The following is a 17,075-nucleotide window of genomic DNA, read 5'->3' on the forward strand; positions in this document are numbered from 1 at the left end:
TGTAAGGGCCGGGGGTGGGGGGAAAAGAATCAGGAGCAGTAGCCACCTGGGAGCATCAGGGAAGGCTTCTCGGAGGAGGTAACATTTGCACTGAGACCTAAAGGAGAGGTAAAAGCCAGTTTGGGGTGGGGGGGATACAGGGAAAGGGCAGAGGGAACAGCACACACGAAGGCCTAGGGGTAGGACTATGCCTGGCGTGTTGGAGGAAGGAACAGTGAGGAGATGCGAGCCTGGAGAAGGTGAGCAAGGGGGAGAGAGGGAGGAGGGGAGGGTGGGGAGAAAGTGGGGCTGGGGGGCATGAGGAAAAGTTTGGATTTTTTGTCAAGGGCACTAGGGAGCCATGAGAGAGTTTATAGTGAGGAAGGGAGATGATCTAACTTTTAAAAAGGTCTCTCTTGGGGATCCCTGGGTGGCTCAGCGGTTTGGCACCTGCCTTTGGTCCAGGGTGCGATCCTGGAGTCCCGGGATCGAGTTCCGTGTCGGGCTCCCTGCATGGAGCCTGCTTCTCCCTCTGCCTGTGTCTCTGCCTCTCTCTCTCTCTATGTCTATCATGAATAAATAAATAAAATCTTTAAAAAATAAATAAATAAAAATAAAAAGGTCCCTCTGGATGTCCTTGGGAGATGTACCCGGGGTAGGCAAGGCCCCCGGGACCAAGGAGGTGACTGCAGTGGCTTGGGGGAGCATGTCGGGAGCCTGGACCAGGGCAAGGAGCCACAGAAATGGAGAGAAAGAGGCTGATCTGAGCAGTATTTTGGATGCAAAGACAAGGGATTGGGGGAGTGAAAGAAGAAAGAATCCAGGAGGACCCCCGACCATTTCCCTGGAGTCCCTTCCCCAAGCTGGGTCCTCACCCCCCCACCTCTCCCCTCCTCCCGCTTGGCTCATATCACCTCCACCAGGAAGCCCTCTGGACTGCACTGGCGGAGTCGGGACTGCCTGCCTTGGCCCTGCCCACTTCCCAGAGCTCGGCACAGCACACAAGTCCCGTGTGTGCCCTAAGAGAAAGAAAGAAGATTCCAGGGTTCTAGGACCTGAAGGTTCTGACCACCCCAGGGTCCTCACTTCTGGGCTGAGAATCTCACCTGCACCTCCCCGGACAGGCCCAGGGACGCTCCTCTTTTTCTCAGCCATCTTGTGGGGGGGGGGGTGGGAGGGATGGGGGCAGGTTGAGCTCATTAGGGGAAACCAAGGCACCATTAGCCGCTTGCCTCCAGGGCTTTCCGGTCGGGGTCCTTGGGGCTGGGGGCTTTGGTCCAGCCACTGGAGCAGGGGCCCCGCCAGGAGAGATCCGGAGTGGGAGAGGCAAGCCCGGGAGGGGTGGAAAGTGTCTATTTTTCCTGCTGCAGCTGTATTTATAGATTCCCTTTGATGTACCAGCGGTTGGCTGACCTGGTTCTTCGCTGCTGCGGGAGGAAGACAGGTTCTTGGAGCTGCGTCTTGGAGCTAGGCGGCGGGTCCCAGCGGGGTGGGGGGGAGGGTGCCTGGGTGTGGAAAGCCTGGGTGTGCAGTGACTGGGCCCCTGGACTTGGGAGGGGGCAGGCAGGGAGCCAGCCTCGGTTTCTCTCTTTTATTTTTTATTTTTAAAGCTTTTATTTCTTTATTCATGAGAGACAGAGAGGCAGAGACACAGGCAGAGGGAGCAGCAGCCTCCCTGTGAGGAGCCCCATACGGGACTCGATCCTAGGACCCCAGGATCACAACCTGAGCCAAAGGCTCAAACGCTGAGCCACTCAGGTGTCCCTTGGTTGCCCTGTTTGCAAAAAACGGGGCTGTCGGTGTCCTGTTCTCGGAAAGTCGAAAACGTGACTCATTCCTACACAGAGTAAAACACGCGACAGTGGTTGATTAAGTCATCATACAGGGAACCAGTTCGATGGTCAAGCTGGTTCTAAGACCATTTAAGGAAACCAGGTATTTATTAGGATTTTTCCTTTGGAAGATCAATAGGGTACAATCAGCTGAGATACGAGCTCGTGAATGTCCTACATGCCACGAAATTCTCTTTCCTACCACCTGCAAGTTCCAAGTTCACTGTATCCGCCCAGGGCCCGGGCTCTCAGCGGACGATAAAGAGCAAAGCCGAGGGGAAGCACACTGGTGGCGAGCAAGCTAAGCTGCCCTGTAGAACTTTCCATGACGAGGGACGGGTTCGGAATCCACGCTTTCTCACGCAGGGGCCACCGGCCGTGGGGCCCTGGGGCAATTATTACCCGGTGGTTAGTGTGAGCGAGGTCCTGGATTTGTTATTTTATTGGAGCCGACTTAAATATAATAAAATTTCAAATAAAATTGACGTCGTCATCCGTGGCTGGTGAGATCGTATTGGACAGCGGGTGAAAATGAAATAATCTGTGCCAGCCGCACCCCCCGCGGGCCACTGAAAGCACCGGGTGTACTCGCTCTTCGTTCACCCCCAAGCTTTATATATGTTTTCTTAACAGGTATAAATAACAACGGTAGCATGACGGCAGCGATCATCACGGCCCTATTCAGGGAGCAGCCCCGCGGTGCGGGGTGTCACCACCCAGGCCCTAGGAGAAGGGTCTCGTTGAGCCCAGTGGGTCCCTGCTTTGTAGCTTTGTGACTTCATGCAAATGGCTTAGCTTCTGTGGACCTCGGTCCCCACGTCTGCCAAAAGGGACTTCTATTAAGGGTTCCCATGACCTCATTTGATTTGGGGAAGAATTAAATGAGCTAATCCATCTAAAGAAGGCACAGGCGAGCTCAAACCGTGCTATTGTTAGTTCTCCTGGATGGATTCTTTCACCCCGGGGAGTCCTAGAAACTTGCTCGGTTTTCACATCTGTGAAATGGGGTCAAACTACACTTGAGAACTCAGAATCTTGCTGCAAAGGCAGAGCTCATTTGTAGAAATGCTCTGAGCCCAGCTCCGGGCACACGGTAAGCACAGGGGTGTGGGTGTTCCTGCTGGTGGTGGCCACGACCAGAGAGGGTGACTAACTTCCCAAGGCCCTATTACAACCAGGCAACGCCAGGGAGCTGGGAGTTGAAGTGGGGTCCTTCCAGCTGAGGTCGGGAGCAGTGCCAGGGCTCTCCACCGGGTCAAGAGGGACGGCGTCGGGCCTCTGAGGACCCGGCGCCCAGGCTCCAGGGTTAAGCCCATGCGGCAGCTGAACTTCCGTGCATCTACTCCTCTGAAATCCCTGGGAAGCAAGGCGTCAGGTGTTCCGGAACAGGCGCCTGCTCTTGACAGGCCACACACACATGGAGGGACAGCTGGCGAGGACTGGTGGGCCAGGGAGGAGGGGCCCAGGGGATGGGGGCACCTTGGCCAGAAGAAGAGGTCACAAGCTGCCCCGGTGAAGCCGCCCCCAGACAGGGGCTGTGAGCCTTCTCTCCACAACCCTCCAGACCTCAATTCTCTCATTGATGTTTGGCAAATATTTAGGGAATGCCTGCTGTGCACCACATGCCCTGCTGAACCCTGTCCTTAAGCACTGTGAAACTAAAGCTCAGAAAGCCATGGTCACCTGTCCAGGTCACACAGCAAAAAGAATGGCAAAGCTGGAACTGCAAGCCAGGGGCTCTTGCTCCTGCCTCAGGGCCTTTGCACCTGCTGTCCTTGACCCCTCCCAATTAGCCCTGTGTAGATGATACCTCCTATAAGAAACCTTCCCGAATCCATCAGCTCCCTAATTCCTCCATCACTGCCTTTTGACCCCCACTGACCCACCGACCATCTCCCCATGTTGGGGCTGTATCCCCTGCCCCCAGCACAGGCTTGCAGACAGCAGGTACTTCTTAGATGATAAGATGAATAGAAGAGGGTCGCCTGGGTAGCTCAGCGGTTGAGCGTCTGCCTTCGGCTTAGGGCATGATCCCAGAGTCCGGGAATCGAGTCCCACATCAGGCTTTTTGCATGGAGCCTGCTTCTCCCTCTGGCTGTGTCTCTGTCTCTCTCTCTGTCTCTCTGTCATGAATGAATAAATAAGAATCTTAAAAGATGAACGGAAGAATGAAGTCAGAATTTCTACCCATCCTCCATTTCAAAATTGGTCCCTTGATGGGAGGGGTTCCTCGGTGCCAGAGGTCTACACTGGAATTGAAGGGGATAGGCATGGACGAAGTCCTTCTTTCAGTTTCTGGAATACCCCTGGACTGGGAATTCCAGATAGGGGGTCTCTGTAGGTGTGTGCTGGGTAATCAATCGGGCGGGGAGGGGCACTGGGTGCCCCCAGAGAGGGGAAACTCAAAAGCTCTGGGTGTTCTAGTCACAAAATATATAGGTGTTGCTGCAGTTGAGGAAGGGCCAGGGAGGCCCCACGGGAGAGGGGGATCCCATTTCTTTTCTTTTCTTTCTTTTTTTTTATTATATTTATTCATGAGATATATATATATAGAGAGAGTGGGGGTCCCATTTCTATTTGGACTGTCCGGGAAGGACGGTCCCAGGCCCCCCTCTCCTCCGAAGGAGCTGAAAGGTAGGAGGGGCTCAGAAGGGGGATGAGGCCCAGAGTGGGACGGGGGTCAGGGAGGGGAGGGGCGCGGAAGGGGGAGGAGGCTCAGGAAGGGGAGGGGCTCGGGGAGGAGAAGGGGCTCAAGGAGGGGGGGGCTCTGAAGGGCGAGGGGTCTCAGGAGGGAGAACGTTTGGGGAAGGAGGAGACTCAGAGTGGGCGTAGTTCTCCGGGACAGGAGAGAGCTCGTGGAGGGGCGGGGACTCCGGGAGGGGCGGGCCCAGGGGCGGGGAAATGGGGGCGGGGCTCAGGAGGGGGCGGGTCGGCGCACCTGCCTCCTGGGTCTCTCCCCCCCCCCTCCCGGGGCCCCTGGACTCTGGGGTTAGGAGTGGATCGTGTCACCGGGTTTCGGGTCCATCCAGAAACCTGCCCTCGTCCCCAAGGCTCAGGGTCGCTCCCAGCTCGCACCCCGGCCCCCCTTCTCGGGTCCTCCGGGTTCCCCCCACTCTCCTCCCCACCCCCCCAGTCAGCTGTGTCCGTATTTATAGCGGTGAGGACCCACGTCGCTTTACTTCCGAAAGGGATCGTGTCCCTCGCTCCTGCCTTCGGAGCCCCCACACCTGTTCCCCGCACGAGCCACGCGGCAGGGGGCGGGGCGGCCTCGCTTCTGGGGCCGCGTGGGGCAGGGGCCAGGCCGCTCCCTCCCTCCGAGGCCCCGCCCCCTGCCGGGTCCCGAGTCCCCCGGCCTCCCCCGCCATCCCCCGTCTGATCTCAAGACCCCCTCCCTGCACACCAACCCCGAGCCGCCCGGTTCCCAGGCCCCCGAGGCCCCCCGGCCCGCCCGCCGCGGTTCTCCTCTGCCCCGCGCTTCGCCCAGGCTGCGGGCGCAGGGGGCTGGGCGGGCAGGGGTCCGCGGGAGGGCGGGGGAGGGCGGGCAGGGGTCCGCGGGAGGGCGGGGGAGGGTGGGGGAGGGGTCCGCGGGAGGGCGGGGGAGGGCGGGGGAGGGCGGGCAGGGGTCCGCGGGAGGGCGGGGAGGGCGCGGGAGGGCGGGCAGGGGTCCGCGGGAGGGCAGGGGAGGGCCTGGGAGGGCGGGTAGGGGTCCGCGGGAGGGCGCAGGAGCCCCCCCTCCCCCCCGCGGCCACTGGTCTCTGGGCAACACTGGCCAACCTGGAGCAAGCAATGCGGCCCTGCGAGCCTGGACCGAGGCGGCGCTGCCCCCGGGAGGGGCCTTAGCTGGGGACGGGGTCTTAGGCAGCAGGCGACCAGGCTGCCCCCAGATGGAGAGAGGTGAGTGAGCGGGAGCCCTGGGAAGCCTTTTCCCGGTGCTGTCTCCACTGTGTCCCCTTCGGACCCCACACCCGGTTCCCTGAGGCCCCCACAACCTGACTGCTGGATTCTGCTGTGAAGCCCACACCACCCATGGGGAAACCTCTCCCCGCCCTCCCCAGCGTTTGGAGACTAGGCCCTGGGGCAGGGGCATTTGGAGACCGAGCCCTGGGGCAGGGCTGAGGACTAGAGCCCCAGCTCTGGATCCCCCCCAGCGCGGCCCCACGGCTCTACTGAGCCTCTTTCCTCGTCTACACAACACGCAGGTAGCAGGACCCATGGGCTGGATTGTTCTGTGGGTCCCGTGGCTCCCGCAAGGGAAATCAGACGCTTAGCCCAGGCGGGGTCAAACTCAGGCCGCGGGCGGACCACGTCACTGCTCCAGGCCTTGGTTTCCTCCTCAATAAAATGGGGATTGTCACAGTGTGCACTTCCCCAGATGTTGAAGCAGGTAGTACACACACCCGCTGGCCCCTGGCGACCCCGCGTCAGTGGTAACTGCGTCTTTTATTCTTCATGTTCCTTTTATTTCCCATTTAGTTTGGGTCTTTATGAGGCTTAGAGGGGCTATGGGGGGGGTCATGTTCCCAGGGCGTCCCAGGCCCCCCGGGCTGGAGGCAGGGGTGCGGGTAGGTTTGTGTGGGACTGAGTGGCCGAGCAGGCTTCCACCTCACCCCCTCCCTCCACCTGTCCCCGCAGCCCCCACGGTGGGTGCCCCTGCCAGTGGCCACCTTCCCGGAGTGCATTTTCCTGGTATGGGGGTCAGGAGAGCCCCAGCAGAGCAGACTGGGGCGGGGGCAGGACAGAGAAGGGAAAGTGGGAACAGTGAGTTTAGACAGACCTCTCAGAATTTGATGATAAAGAGCAGAAAAACAGAGTGGTCACTGGAGAGGAACGAGAGATAAACACAAGGTTGTTTTTTTTTTTTTTTTCTAAGACGCAAAGTGTCTTGAACAGTGTAAACGCTCACCGAGCGGATGCCGCTAAATATACTTTTATTAGATAATAATTAAAATCATTATCCTAATGACGGTTATTACCAGTTCCCGACGCTTTGGGCAAATCCCAGACGGCTCCGAAGTCTGTCATTCCCTTCAGCCCACAGAGGAAGGGCTCAAAGTGACAGCAGGTGCCAGGGGCCCGAAGCCCAAGGTCTAGACCCAAGGGTGTCCATGTGGAGGCGTCGTTTCTATTTTCATGCTTTGGTGGCAAAGCCCAGGAGGCTGCCGATTCTTGCCTCTCTGACGGTGTGGAGCAGTAATGAGGCTCTCCAGGGAGGGTGAAAGCTGGAACCAGCTTCTAGAAGCTGGTCAAGTGGGGAAGGCCCCAGACCAAATCAAGGCAGGGAGCTGGGAGGTGCCAGTGGCCACCTTCCCCCCCCCAACTGCCCCCACCGACCCCACCGTGGACAGTTTGCAGGCTTGAAGGTTATGTCTGGGAGGGGCTACTCCCATAATTGGGTCTGAATGCTGATACTTTCTGCCACTGCACACTTATTGAGTACCTACTGTGTGCCAGGCCTGTCTGGGGGCTCTGGGAACTCAGGGCCGGTTGTGCCAGGTATTAACAAAGAAGCTCCCAAACACGACACATACAACTGTGACCAAGAGAGTTTTAAGGAATCAGAGACTCACAAGGGGATGAGGGAGCCAGACTGAGGAAGAGACACCTGAGCCGAGAACAGAAGCACGGGCAAAGGTCCTGGGGCCACGTGCCTTGAACTAGCCCATTGTCTTCCAGTCTCAGAACCTCCTCCTCTACCCCATGTGTGAGATGGAAATAATCAGGCCCGCGTGCACTTGCGGCCACCCGTGCCCTCCCGGCATGCTCCAACGTTGCCTTTGTTAGGCTTTACCCTCCTCCTCCCGGCCCAGGGACCAGCTTGCCTAGGACACGCATTTGTGCAGGTTCACGTGGCGGGGATGGCCCTGAGTCCACAGGTGGGCGGGGGCCCCAGTCCTGGGGGCCGGAGACCCTCTCCGAGAGTAGGGAGGCAGCGGGGCCTCCTCCTGCAAAGCACAAGGTCCAGCCCTCAGGCCTTCCTTCCTCTCCTAGAACAAGGGGCCCCCCCTCCCACCCGCCGTGGCCTGGCCCCCCGCCCAGCGCTGACCTCGAGAACTCGAGTCCCCCCGGGGATGCGGGCAATCAATTAGAATTGGCAGCCGCTGCCTAAGTAAAAGGCTTCCTTTAAGGAGGAGGCAGGAAGAGCTGCTGTGGGGCCGCAGCGGCGGACTGAGCCAGGGCTACAGGGTCCGGGCTGGGTGCAGGGGCACAGCAGGGCCAGGACGCACGGCCATGCCTGTCCATGGCCTCGCGGTCCCGTGGGAGTGACACACATGACACCAGGTAACCCACATGGGGTGTGATGGGAACGCACGGGCAGCAGCAGGGACCAGACGGGACATCAGGGCGGTGGGCTTCCCGGAGGAGGTGATACATAAGCTGAGCTCTGAGGGACGCATAGACGTGAGTCCTGAACGGAGAAGGGAGAAGGCACATTGCGGCACGGTTAGGAATTATCCCGCGCCTTCTAGTTGTCTAAAGCGGCAACAACCAACTGCGGGTGACAAGATCACGCTCCCCCGGAGATGTCCATGTCCCGATCCTGGGGACCTGTGACTGGGTTACCTGACCTGGCGAAGGGAGCCTGGGCTGCGGGTGGAATTAGGGCTGCAAATCAGTTGAGGTTAAAACGGAGAGATGATCTTGGATTATCCGTGGGAGCCCAGTGTCCTCGCAGGGGTTCTTGTAAAGAGGAGCAGAGGAACCCGAGGGAAGGGATGCGAGGAAGGCGCCGGGCCTTGCTGGCTGTGAGGCAGAGGACGGAGGAGGAAGGGCCGGAGCCTCCAGCTTGGCCTCCAGATTCTGGAAGAGGCTCCACGGATTCCAGAGCCTCCTCCTGGAGGACCAGCCCTCTCCCCCCACCCCCCCGGGTTTCACCTGGTGAGGCCCCTGCCAGACCTCTGGCCCCAGGACCTAAAACTACTAAATGTGTGTGGTTTGAAGTCATAACTTTGAGGCAGACCTTGGGGGCCCCTGGCTTGTTGCTGTGACGTCCGGGTGTCTGCCCCCCGTCGTCACACGGCCAAACCTCCGTGTGTACGAATCTTCCTCGCTTTTCTCAGAGACCCCACTCCCGGCTCACTGGGGCCGGAGATCCTCAGCGGATGGCACCCGCGAGGAGCCTGCTTCCACATAAGGTCTCATTCTGAGGTTTCGGGATGGGGGGGCGGGGGGGCAACAAACTTGACTTTTTGTCTGCTTCCTCCTGTGAAGTGCCAACCCCAGGAGGGCGGGAGCTCTCCCCCCTTGGATCCCACAGCGTCCCCTATGCCTGGAATACTGCCTGGCGCACAGTAGGCACTCCGTAAGTGTGCATTCGTTCGGCAAGCGGTTATGAGGCGCCTATGGTGTACGGGGCCTGCGGGCCCTGGGACTGATCCTAGGGAGCAGGCTACGGGGCCTTGGTCTTTCCACACCTTCTCTGCAAAAGGAGGAAATGTCCGATTCTTCAGTGATGCAAGTGTCCGAGGCAAAGAGTGAGGGCTGGCGAGAGCTTGACCTCTGGGTCTTCTCTGTACAGCCCTGGATATGGGGGACTGGGAGGTGGAGGGGGTGGGCAGGGAGCTTCGGCAGGAGGAGTGAGCCCCGCTAGGGGTCGGGCCAGGATTGGGGGGCAAAGGTGGATGGAAGGGGTCTCCCGCAGGAGCTGAGGACAGAGGCTGCACGAGGGGTCCTGGCTTCACTGCAGTGGCCAAGACTATCTGGGGGCCCTGTCTCCATGGGGCTCCCAGTCCTGTAGGAGTGAGGGACTCAGCACCAGGGATTTACAACTTAGGATGATGAGGGTCATGATGAGGGACCCCCCCTGCCCAGGTATTTTGGAGATGTGGGTAAGGCACCTGGCCCAGTCTGGGGATCGGGGAAAGGCTGCCCACAGAGCAAGGGTGATTGAAATTGGGACCTGAAAGCTGAGTAAGAGTAGGAAGCAGAGAGAACCTGGCCCAGGCGGGGGTTCAGCATGTACAAAGGGCCTGGGGTGAGAACCAGAGAAAAGAGTCTTTTTAAGAACTGAAGATGGGGTACGCCTGGGTGGCTCAGCAGTTGAGCGTCTGCCTTCTGCTCAGGTTGTGATCCCAGGTCCCATATCTGGCTCCTCGCAGTGAGCCTGCTTCTCCCTCTGCTATGTCTCTACCTCTTTTTGTGTCTCTCATGAATAAATAAATAAAATCTTAAAAAAAAAAAAAAAGAACTGAAGACAGGAATATAGTAGATATGGTGGTGAGGGTGCACTTATGCAGGGGTGAGTCTGGTTTATTATTTTGAGGTCTTTTGGGGAGGTTCATATTTGCCTGGTGAATCTTTTTCTGTTCTTTGACTTTTAAGCTTATCTGCATCATTCTATTTTTTTTAACGTTTTATTATGGAAAATTTCAAACACATATAAAAGTAGAGAAAATACTACAAGAATCCCCGGCTGCTCATAATCAATGTCAACATGGATCAATTCATGACTGATCCCGTTTCACCTCTTTTGGTATTACTTTGATGAAATTTCTATTTACCACACAATTTCTCCATACATAGAACAGTTTGTATCTCTAAAAGATAAGGACATTTGGTTAACAATTTAGCAATACATCCCCCCAAATCATCAAATATCCCATCAGACTTTAAATTGCCAACTATGTAAGAAATATTATACTTTTTCTCCTACAGTTTAAGATTTTATTTATTTATTCATGAGAGGCACAGAGAGAGGGGGGGAGCAGAGACACAGGCAGAGGGAGAAGCAGGCTCCATGCAGGGAGCCCGATGTGGGACTCGATCCCGGGTCTCCAGGATCACACCCTGGGCCAAAGGCGGTGCCAAACCGCCGAGCCTCCCGGGCTGCCCTCCTCCTACAGTTTAAAGCAGGATCCAAATAAGATCCACACACACACAATTGGTTCATTTAAGTCTCTTTTATTCTATAGATTTCCATCCCTCTCTCTTCTTCCTCTGCAATTCACTTGTGGATGATGTAGCATTTGGTTTTAGGTGCCTGCCTTCAAAAAAACATAGGAGACGGATTTTGTTTATTTTTTTCCATGTGTCCAATCTGAGAGTCTGGGTCTTCCAAGTGGTGAGTTTAGTCCACTTACATTTATTGCATTTATGGACATATTTGGATATATTTTCATCACCTTCTTTTCCTGTGTTTTCTGTGCAACATGATTTTTTTCTGTTGCTGCCTTTTTATCTCCTCTCTCACCTTCTGTTGAGTTCACTGGATTTTCTTTATTTCCTCCGTATTCCCTCTAGAGATTTGGAAATGATCCATTCTCTTCCTGTCCTCTGGGCAGTCACCCTTGTACCTTTCAACCTGCACTCTTAGTGCATCGTAGCAGAAAGTTGATCAATGTCTCTTTGTATCTACCAGCAAGACGAGGTCTAAGGATTTGTGCCCATCTGCCCATCTCTCTCTCTCTCTCTCTCTCTCACACACACACACACACACACACACACACACACACACACACACACCTGCCTCTTCTCTACATGCCACTCTTGTCTGGTATTTGAGTCCCACTGGGGCACCCCCAGGGATGGAGAGGAGAGTGGGGCGCCCACGCGGGTATTCACTAGAATGCCAGAAGTAGAGATGGATTCCGGAGACCCTAACTCTCTGCGTGACTTTGGGAAAGCCTTGCTTTGGGCCTCAGTTTCTCCATCTGTGGGAAAGCATTATGGAGTCCCTCCTGTGCTCACATCTGGATTTTGAGCCCTCTACCGTCTCCTTCGTTTCCACCACCCAGGCAAGAACTGTGTAGGCAACTAGAATGTCATTTTGAGATGAGGGGGCTTCAGGAGCTGAAGGAGAATGCTAATGTCATTATTTACTTCACTGAGCTAAATAATCTCGGGAATTGCTCATCGGGGTCTGATAATTCGATTGGGTTTCATGCACAATTAGGCCTTCAGAGCTGAGGCATTTGTACACGAGTTCAGGGAAGAAGCCAGTCTCCCTGCCAGAGAGGCTCAAGGTGAGGGCGAGGCAGTGGCGGCCTCTGCCCCGGGCCCAGGAAAGGGTCAGATGTGCAGGCCAGCAGGAGGCCTGATGTCCCGAAGTCGGCAGGTACAGCTGGAGCTGGAGCAGAGACCAGTCAGGTTCAACTTGTCATTGCTCGTTTATTTTTTTAAATTATTTTTAAAATTTATTTTTATTTTTATTTTTTCATTGCTCTTTTATTACCTGACTTCTATTTGGAGAAATTTTTTTTTTTAAACCAAGTCCGAAAAAAACAAAACAAAACAAAAAAACCCAACCAAGTCCGGAGAACAGTATCACGTAAAGACCACCTCAGCTCATGAATATAGGTGATGTGTTGTTTGTTTGCCGGAGGTTTGTGTTTTTCTTCTCATGTGAAAGAATTCAGAAAGATCAATTTTAAACGGATGCCTGGGTGGCTCAGCAATTGAGCGTCTGCCTTCGGCTCAGGGTGTGACCCCGGGTCCTGGGATCAAGTCCCACATTGGGCTCCCGGCACGGAGCCTGCTTCTCTCTCTGCCTGTGTCTCTGCCTCTCTCTCTCTCTCTCTTCTCTCTCTCTCTCTCTGTGTGTGTGTCTCTCATGAATAAATAAAATTTTAAAAATTTAAAAAATAAAAATCTAAGCCAGATCTATCCCTCCTCTGTCCATAGCCCTCCAGAGTTCCCCCCCACCCTGGAGGTGAAAACCCAAATCTTCCCCTCACCCGTGCTGCCCTGCTGGACCTGCCCCGTCCCCATCCTCTCCTCCCCGCCTCCCTCTCTCCCCCTCACTCACTTGGCTGTAGCCACATGAACCTCCTTGCTGTTCCTCCCATATGCCAGGCCTGGTGCTGCTGCCCCAGGTCCTCTCTGGAATGCCCTTCCTCTAATCTTTTTGTCCTAGAGATTGGTCACCTACCCATCCTTTAGTGCCTCTGCTCTGAGTCCCTTTGGGTGGGAGACGCAGCCTTCGCCCTCCCACCCAAAGCAGAGCCTCCTCTCTCCCTCCACTCTACACAACCCTCCCCAAGCAGCTCCAGCTTCCTTCCACCCCAGCCTGGGCACCAGGGCCAGAGAGTGGTCGATGGGGGAACCCCCTGGGCATGAACACCTGCCTAGGCACCCAAAATCTCTGAAAGAATCCCGGACAGCAAATGAAACACGCATGATCCAATGTCACCGTGTGCCTCTAAGGTGGCCCCGGCTGTCCCGGATGCCTGTGCGTCTGTCTGTAGCACCCCTTATCTGTGCGTCTCTCTCCCCTCTGTCTCTGCCTCCCTCTCTGCCCTCCCCCATCTCCCTCCTTGTCCCCCTCTGCCCTCGCCCCCACACCCTCTATCACCTCCCTCCATCAGCACCCCCTCCTCCCTCTTTGCCTCTCCTCTCTCCCCTGACGGTCTGTTTCCGTGCTTGTTCACAGGGATCTCAGATGTGCAAGGTGTCTCCTTCTCTGCTGAGGTGGAGTCCCCCCCTCTATTTCCTCGTCCCTCCATCTGCTCCCCGCCTCCCCAGGTACTCAACTTAGAGCTGGGAGGCGGAATTGAAATGTATCCTGTGGCCTCACCTTCTCCTTTGCTGGGGGAGTGGGAGGTGGAGGGACCAGAGAGGGAAAGGAGCCTCCCCAAGGTCACACAGCAACTGGCCTGAAACCCCCTGTGCCACTCCCAGTGTCCCTGCTTGCTGTGTGACCCCCCCCACCTCAGTTCAGCTTCCTCATCTGTATGGGGACAGCAAGAGGGACACCACACTGGGGGACAAACAAGCCAGGACAGGGAAAGTGACTAAACATGTGAAAGATGGTGTCATGGGGACCTGTGTAGAAGGGGACATTCCCAGGAAGGGTGACTGGGGGTGCATGGGCTGGGTGCCGGCAGGCAGACGGGGCGAGCTGGTCGGTCCTGCCCCAGATGGGAGTGTGGACTGTGGGGGCTGAGCAAGCCAAGAGCATTGTGTTGCCTGGCAACGAAGATGAAGCTGACAGACTGGGTCAAGACCACTGATGTCCCAGCATCGGGGGTGGGGGTGGGGGCTTTTAAGAAAAGGGGGTGGGGATCCCTGGGTGGCTCAGCGGTTTGGCGCCTGCCTTTGGCCTGGGGCGCGATCCTGGAGTCCCGGGATCGAGTCCCACGTCGGGCTCCTGGCATGGAGCCTGCTTCTCCCTCTGCCTGTCTCTGCCTCTCTCTCTCTCTATGTCTATCATAAATAAATAAATATTTAAAAAAAAAAAAAAAGAAAAGGGGGTGGGCATTTGGGATTCTGCTGGGAGGGGCTGACATTAATCAGGGAGAGAGAGAGAGAGAGACCGAGAGAATTCATTTGTGCCACCCTTATGCAGCACCGACTGTGTGCGAGGTGATGAAAACACCAGAGTAAGCAAAAGACACAAAAGTCTCTGCCCTCATGGGATTGCTATTCAGGGGGCCAGGGATGAGTAGTGTGGGCGTCGGGGAGGGGGATTTTTATTTTAGACCAAGAGTGGTCAGGGAGGGCCTCTCCGAGGAGGTGATGTTTGAACATAGGCCTGGAGGAGATGAAGGAGGAGGCCATGCAGAGAGACGGAGGAGGAGCCTTCCAGGCAGAGGGCACAGTATGTGCAAAGGCTCCGAGGCAGTTACTGGATGATAAAGGGTGACTATATATATATATATATATATATTTTAAAATAGTAACAGGATAATATTCTAAATCCAAAATCCTCTATCACTTTTAACTGCTGCATAATATTCCAGGGCACAATAATAAAGTAACATCCTGAATAAAGGGAACCCCGGGTGGCGCAGCGGTTTAGCGCCTGCCTTTGGCCCAGGGCGCGATCCTGGAGACCCGGGATCGAATCCCACGTCGGGCTCCTGGTGCATGGAGCCTGCTTCTCCCTCTGCCTATGTCTCTGCTTTTCTCTCTCTGTGTGTGACTATCATAAATAAATAAATTAATTAAACAAAACAAAACAAAACAAAAAAACATCCTGAATAAAGCCCTGATTCTAGAAGGGCCCTCTGAGGACACCCACCTCCTGCTCTGTCACACCCTTGGGTAATCCCCTCCCATCTGGGTCGGGCGGGGGGGACGGCCTAGGACTCTAACCAGTAAAACGCAGCAGAAGTGATGGCATATTACTTCTTTTTTTTTTTTTAAGATTTATTTGTGTATTTATTTATTTATTTATTTGACAGAGAGAAAAAGAGCACAAGCAGGGGGAATGGCAGGAAGGAGAGGGAGAAGCAGACTCCCCATGGAGCAAGGAGCCGGACGTGGGGCTCGATCCCAGGACCCCAGGATCATGCCCTGAGCCAAAGGCAGATGTGTCACCGACTGAGCCCCCAGATGCCCTGGAATGTTACTTCTGAAATGAAATAGGTGACAGATATTGTAACTTCTGTTTTTCTGTTTCTCTCCCTCTCTCTCCCTCCATCTCCCTCCCTTCCGCCTCCCCCACTTTCTCTCTCTCTCTCTTGCTCTTGCTCTCACTCTCACTCTCAACTCTGCTTACCTGCCTGCCCCGATGGAGAAGTCCACCTGGCAAGAAACCAAATCCTGCCAACATGCATCGGGCCTACTTGAAGCTGAGCCTGCCCCGGTCACACCTTCAGATGAGACCACAACCCGGTTCCTTCTGGAAGGTGGCCTTGTGAGACCCTGAAGTGGGACGCTCAGGTAAGTCACACCTGGGCTGTGGACCCACAGGAACCATGAGTAGTCACGTGTGTTACGTGAAGCCTCTAGATTTGGGGTCATTTCGTACGCAGCCAGAGATGATAAAGGCAATAGGCAGGGTTTCTTCCTTGGGATCTGTTTCTAGAAGGGGTGGGAGCGAGGTGGAGAGAAAGGGAGTGGCAGAGGCTTACAGGTGGGACAGGCTGGGAGGGGCGTGTCTGGGGCTCCGAGAGTAGGAGTTTGGGCTTGGGTCGCACGCAGGGTGGTGGGAGCCACGGGCGATCCTGTGGCAGCGTGGGATGGGATGAGTCTGGCTTTGGGATTGGCCTTTCTGGTGGGGGCTGTGTGGGGACTGAGCTGGCGGGGTGAGGGCAGGCCTAGCGACCCCAGGAGGCCCCCGGCCGGCAGCCCCACTCTGCTATCGGCTCTGACCACATGTGCCTCGCCCGCCAGCTACCCCCAGCTCGCCCTGCCCTGCTCCCTCTGCCGCCCGTGAAAGAGAATGGAATTGTATTTTTATAGCTTGTGTTGTTTTTCCCCGAACTGAGTTCCATGTGCACTGGGCTAAATTTAAAATCAGTTGGATGTAGGGTGATCATGTTCGCTGTCGCTCCCCCTGGGGAAAAAAACCAAACGCCTCCATTCAGGTGCTGTTTCTCTCTGGGCGAGGGGTGCCTCTGGCTGAGGAGCTCCAGGGCGGAGTCTGGGACGTTCACACCTGGACCCCAGCTCCCTCCTCCCTGAAGCCTGACGCTGACCCCCTCTGTCTGAGCCAGGGGCCACCTCTGGGGTCCCCAATAACAGTGCTGGTCACACCCTGTCCTGGAACCACCCATTTATATGTTTGTCACCTCCTTGGGAGTTTCCCTTTGCTGTCCCTGTGCCTGGCACACCTCGGCTACACGTCCTAGGGCTGGCTCACCCTTCGATCTCAGCTCCAGTGTCCCCTTCCCTCGGAAGCCCTTCCTGACCACCTCAGCTCAGCAAACTGTCCACTCCCTTTCTTCTTGCATTTTTTTAATACATTTCTCTTAGGCTCATGACGGCAAGTCATTAGGTACAATTACAGGAACTGGACTTTGCCCATCCCCTTTGACTTCTCAGTCACCCTCCCCAAATAATTCATTTACCACTCAGCAAACATGTTTTAAGTGGCTACTGCACTAGACCGTGTATTTGATGATTCCCAACCCTGTGCACATGTTAGAACCAGCTGGGGAGCTTCTAACTCTGTGCCCCTCCCTTCCACCTGCCCACCCTTTGCAACGTGGGAGATTGGGAATTGCTGCGCCTGGAGCTGGGAGCTGGGAGCTGGGGTCATGATCGGAAATGTGCCACCACCGGCTAGAAGTTTCCAGGCTTCCTCCTCCCCCACAAGGCCATGCTCACTGCTGCCAGCCGGTCTTCACTGAAGCCAGCCCCTTTGCCCGACACACCCTCCCACTTCTGCCCCCAGCTATTTAAATCATCCACAACTTTCTCTCTTCATTATAATAATGTATTTTTAATTTGGGAGAAAAAAATAAAACTGACGTGTAAAGATGAATTTAGCAGACACCTGTGTGTCTCCCAGCCAAGACGGAGGATGAAGGGTTAAGGCCTGCCCTGGTTGCTGCAGGTCCTTTTCACCTTAGAAAGGAGCCGATTAAAACCTTAGAACTAAGG

General features: G+C 55.7%; 1 long non-coding RNA gene across 1 annotated transcript; it reads right to left on the reverse strand.

Moving 5' to 3' along the window:
- Window positions 1-14,964: 14,964 nt before the first annotated feature.
- Window positions 14,965-16,396, reverse strand: LOC121494469. Its single transcript, XR_005988814.1, has 3 exons — window positions 16,333-16,396; window positions 15,247-15,551; window positions 14,965-15,099 (listed from the first exon to the last, which is right to left on the reverse strand). It is a non-coding gene; the product is annotated as an uncharacterized LOC121494469 (long non-coding RNA).
- Between the last annotated feature and the right edge of the window lie 679 nt (window positions 16,397-17,075).

The sequence above is a fragment of the Vulpes lagopus genome, chromosome 7, assembly GCF_018345385.1.
Source record: "Vulpes lagopus strain Blue_001 chromosome 7, ASM1834538v1, whole genome shotgun sequence".
Lineage (NCBI taxonomy): Eukaryota > Metazoa > Chordata > Mammalia > Carnivora > Canidae > Vulpes > Vulpes lagopus.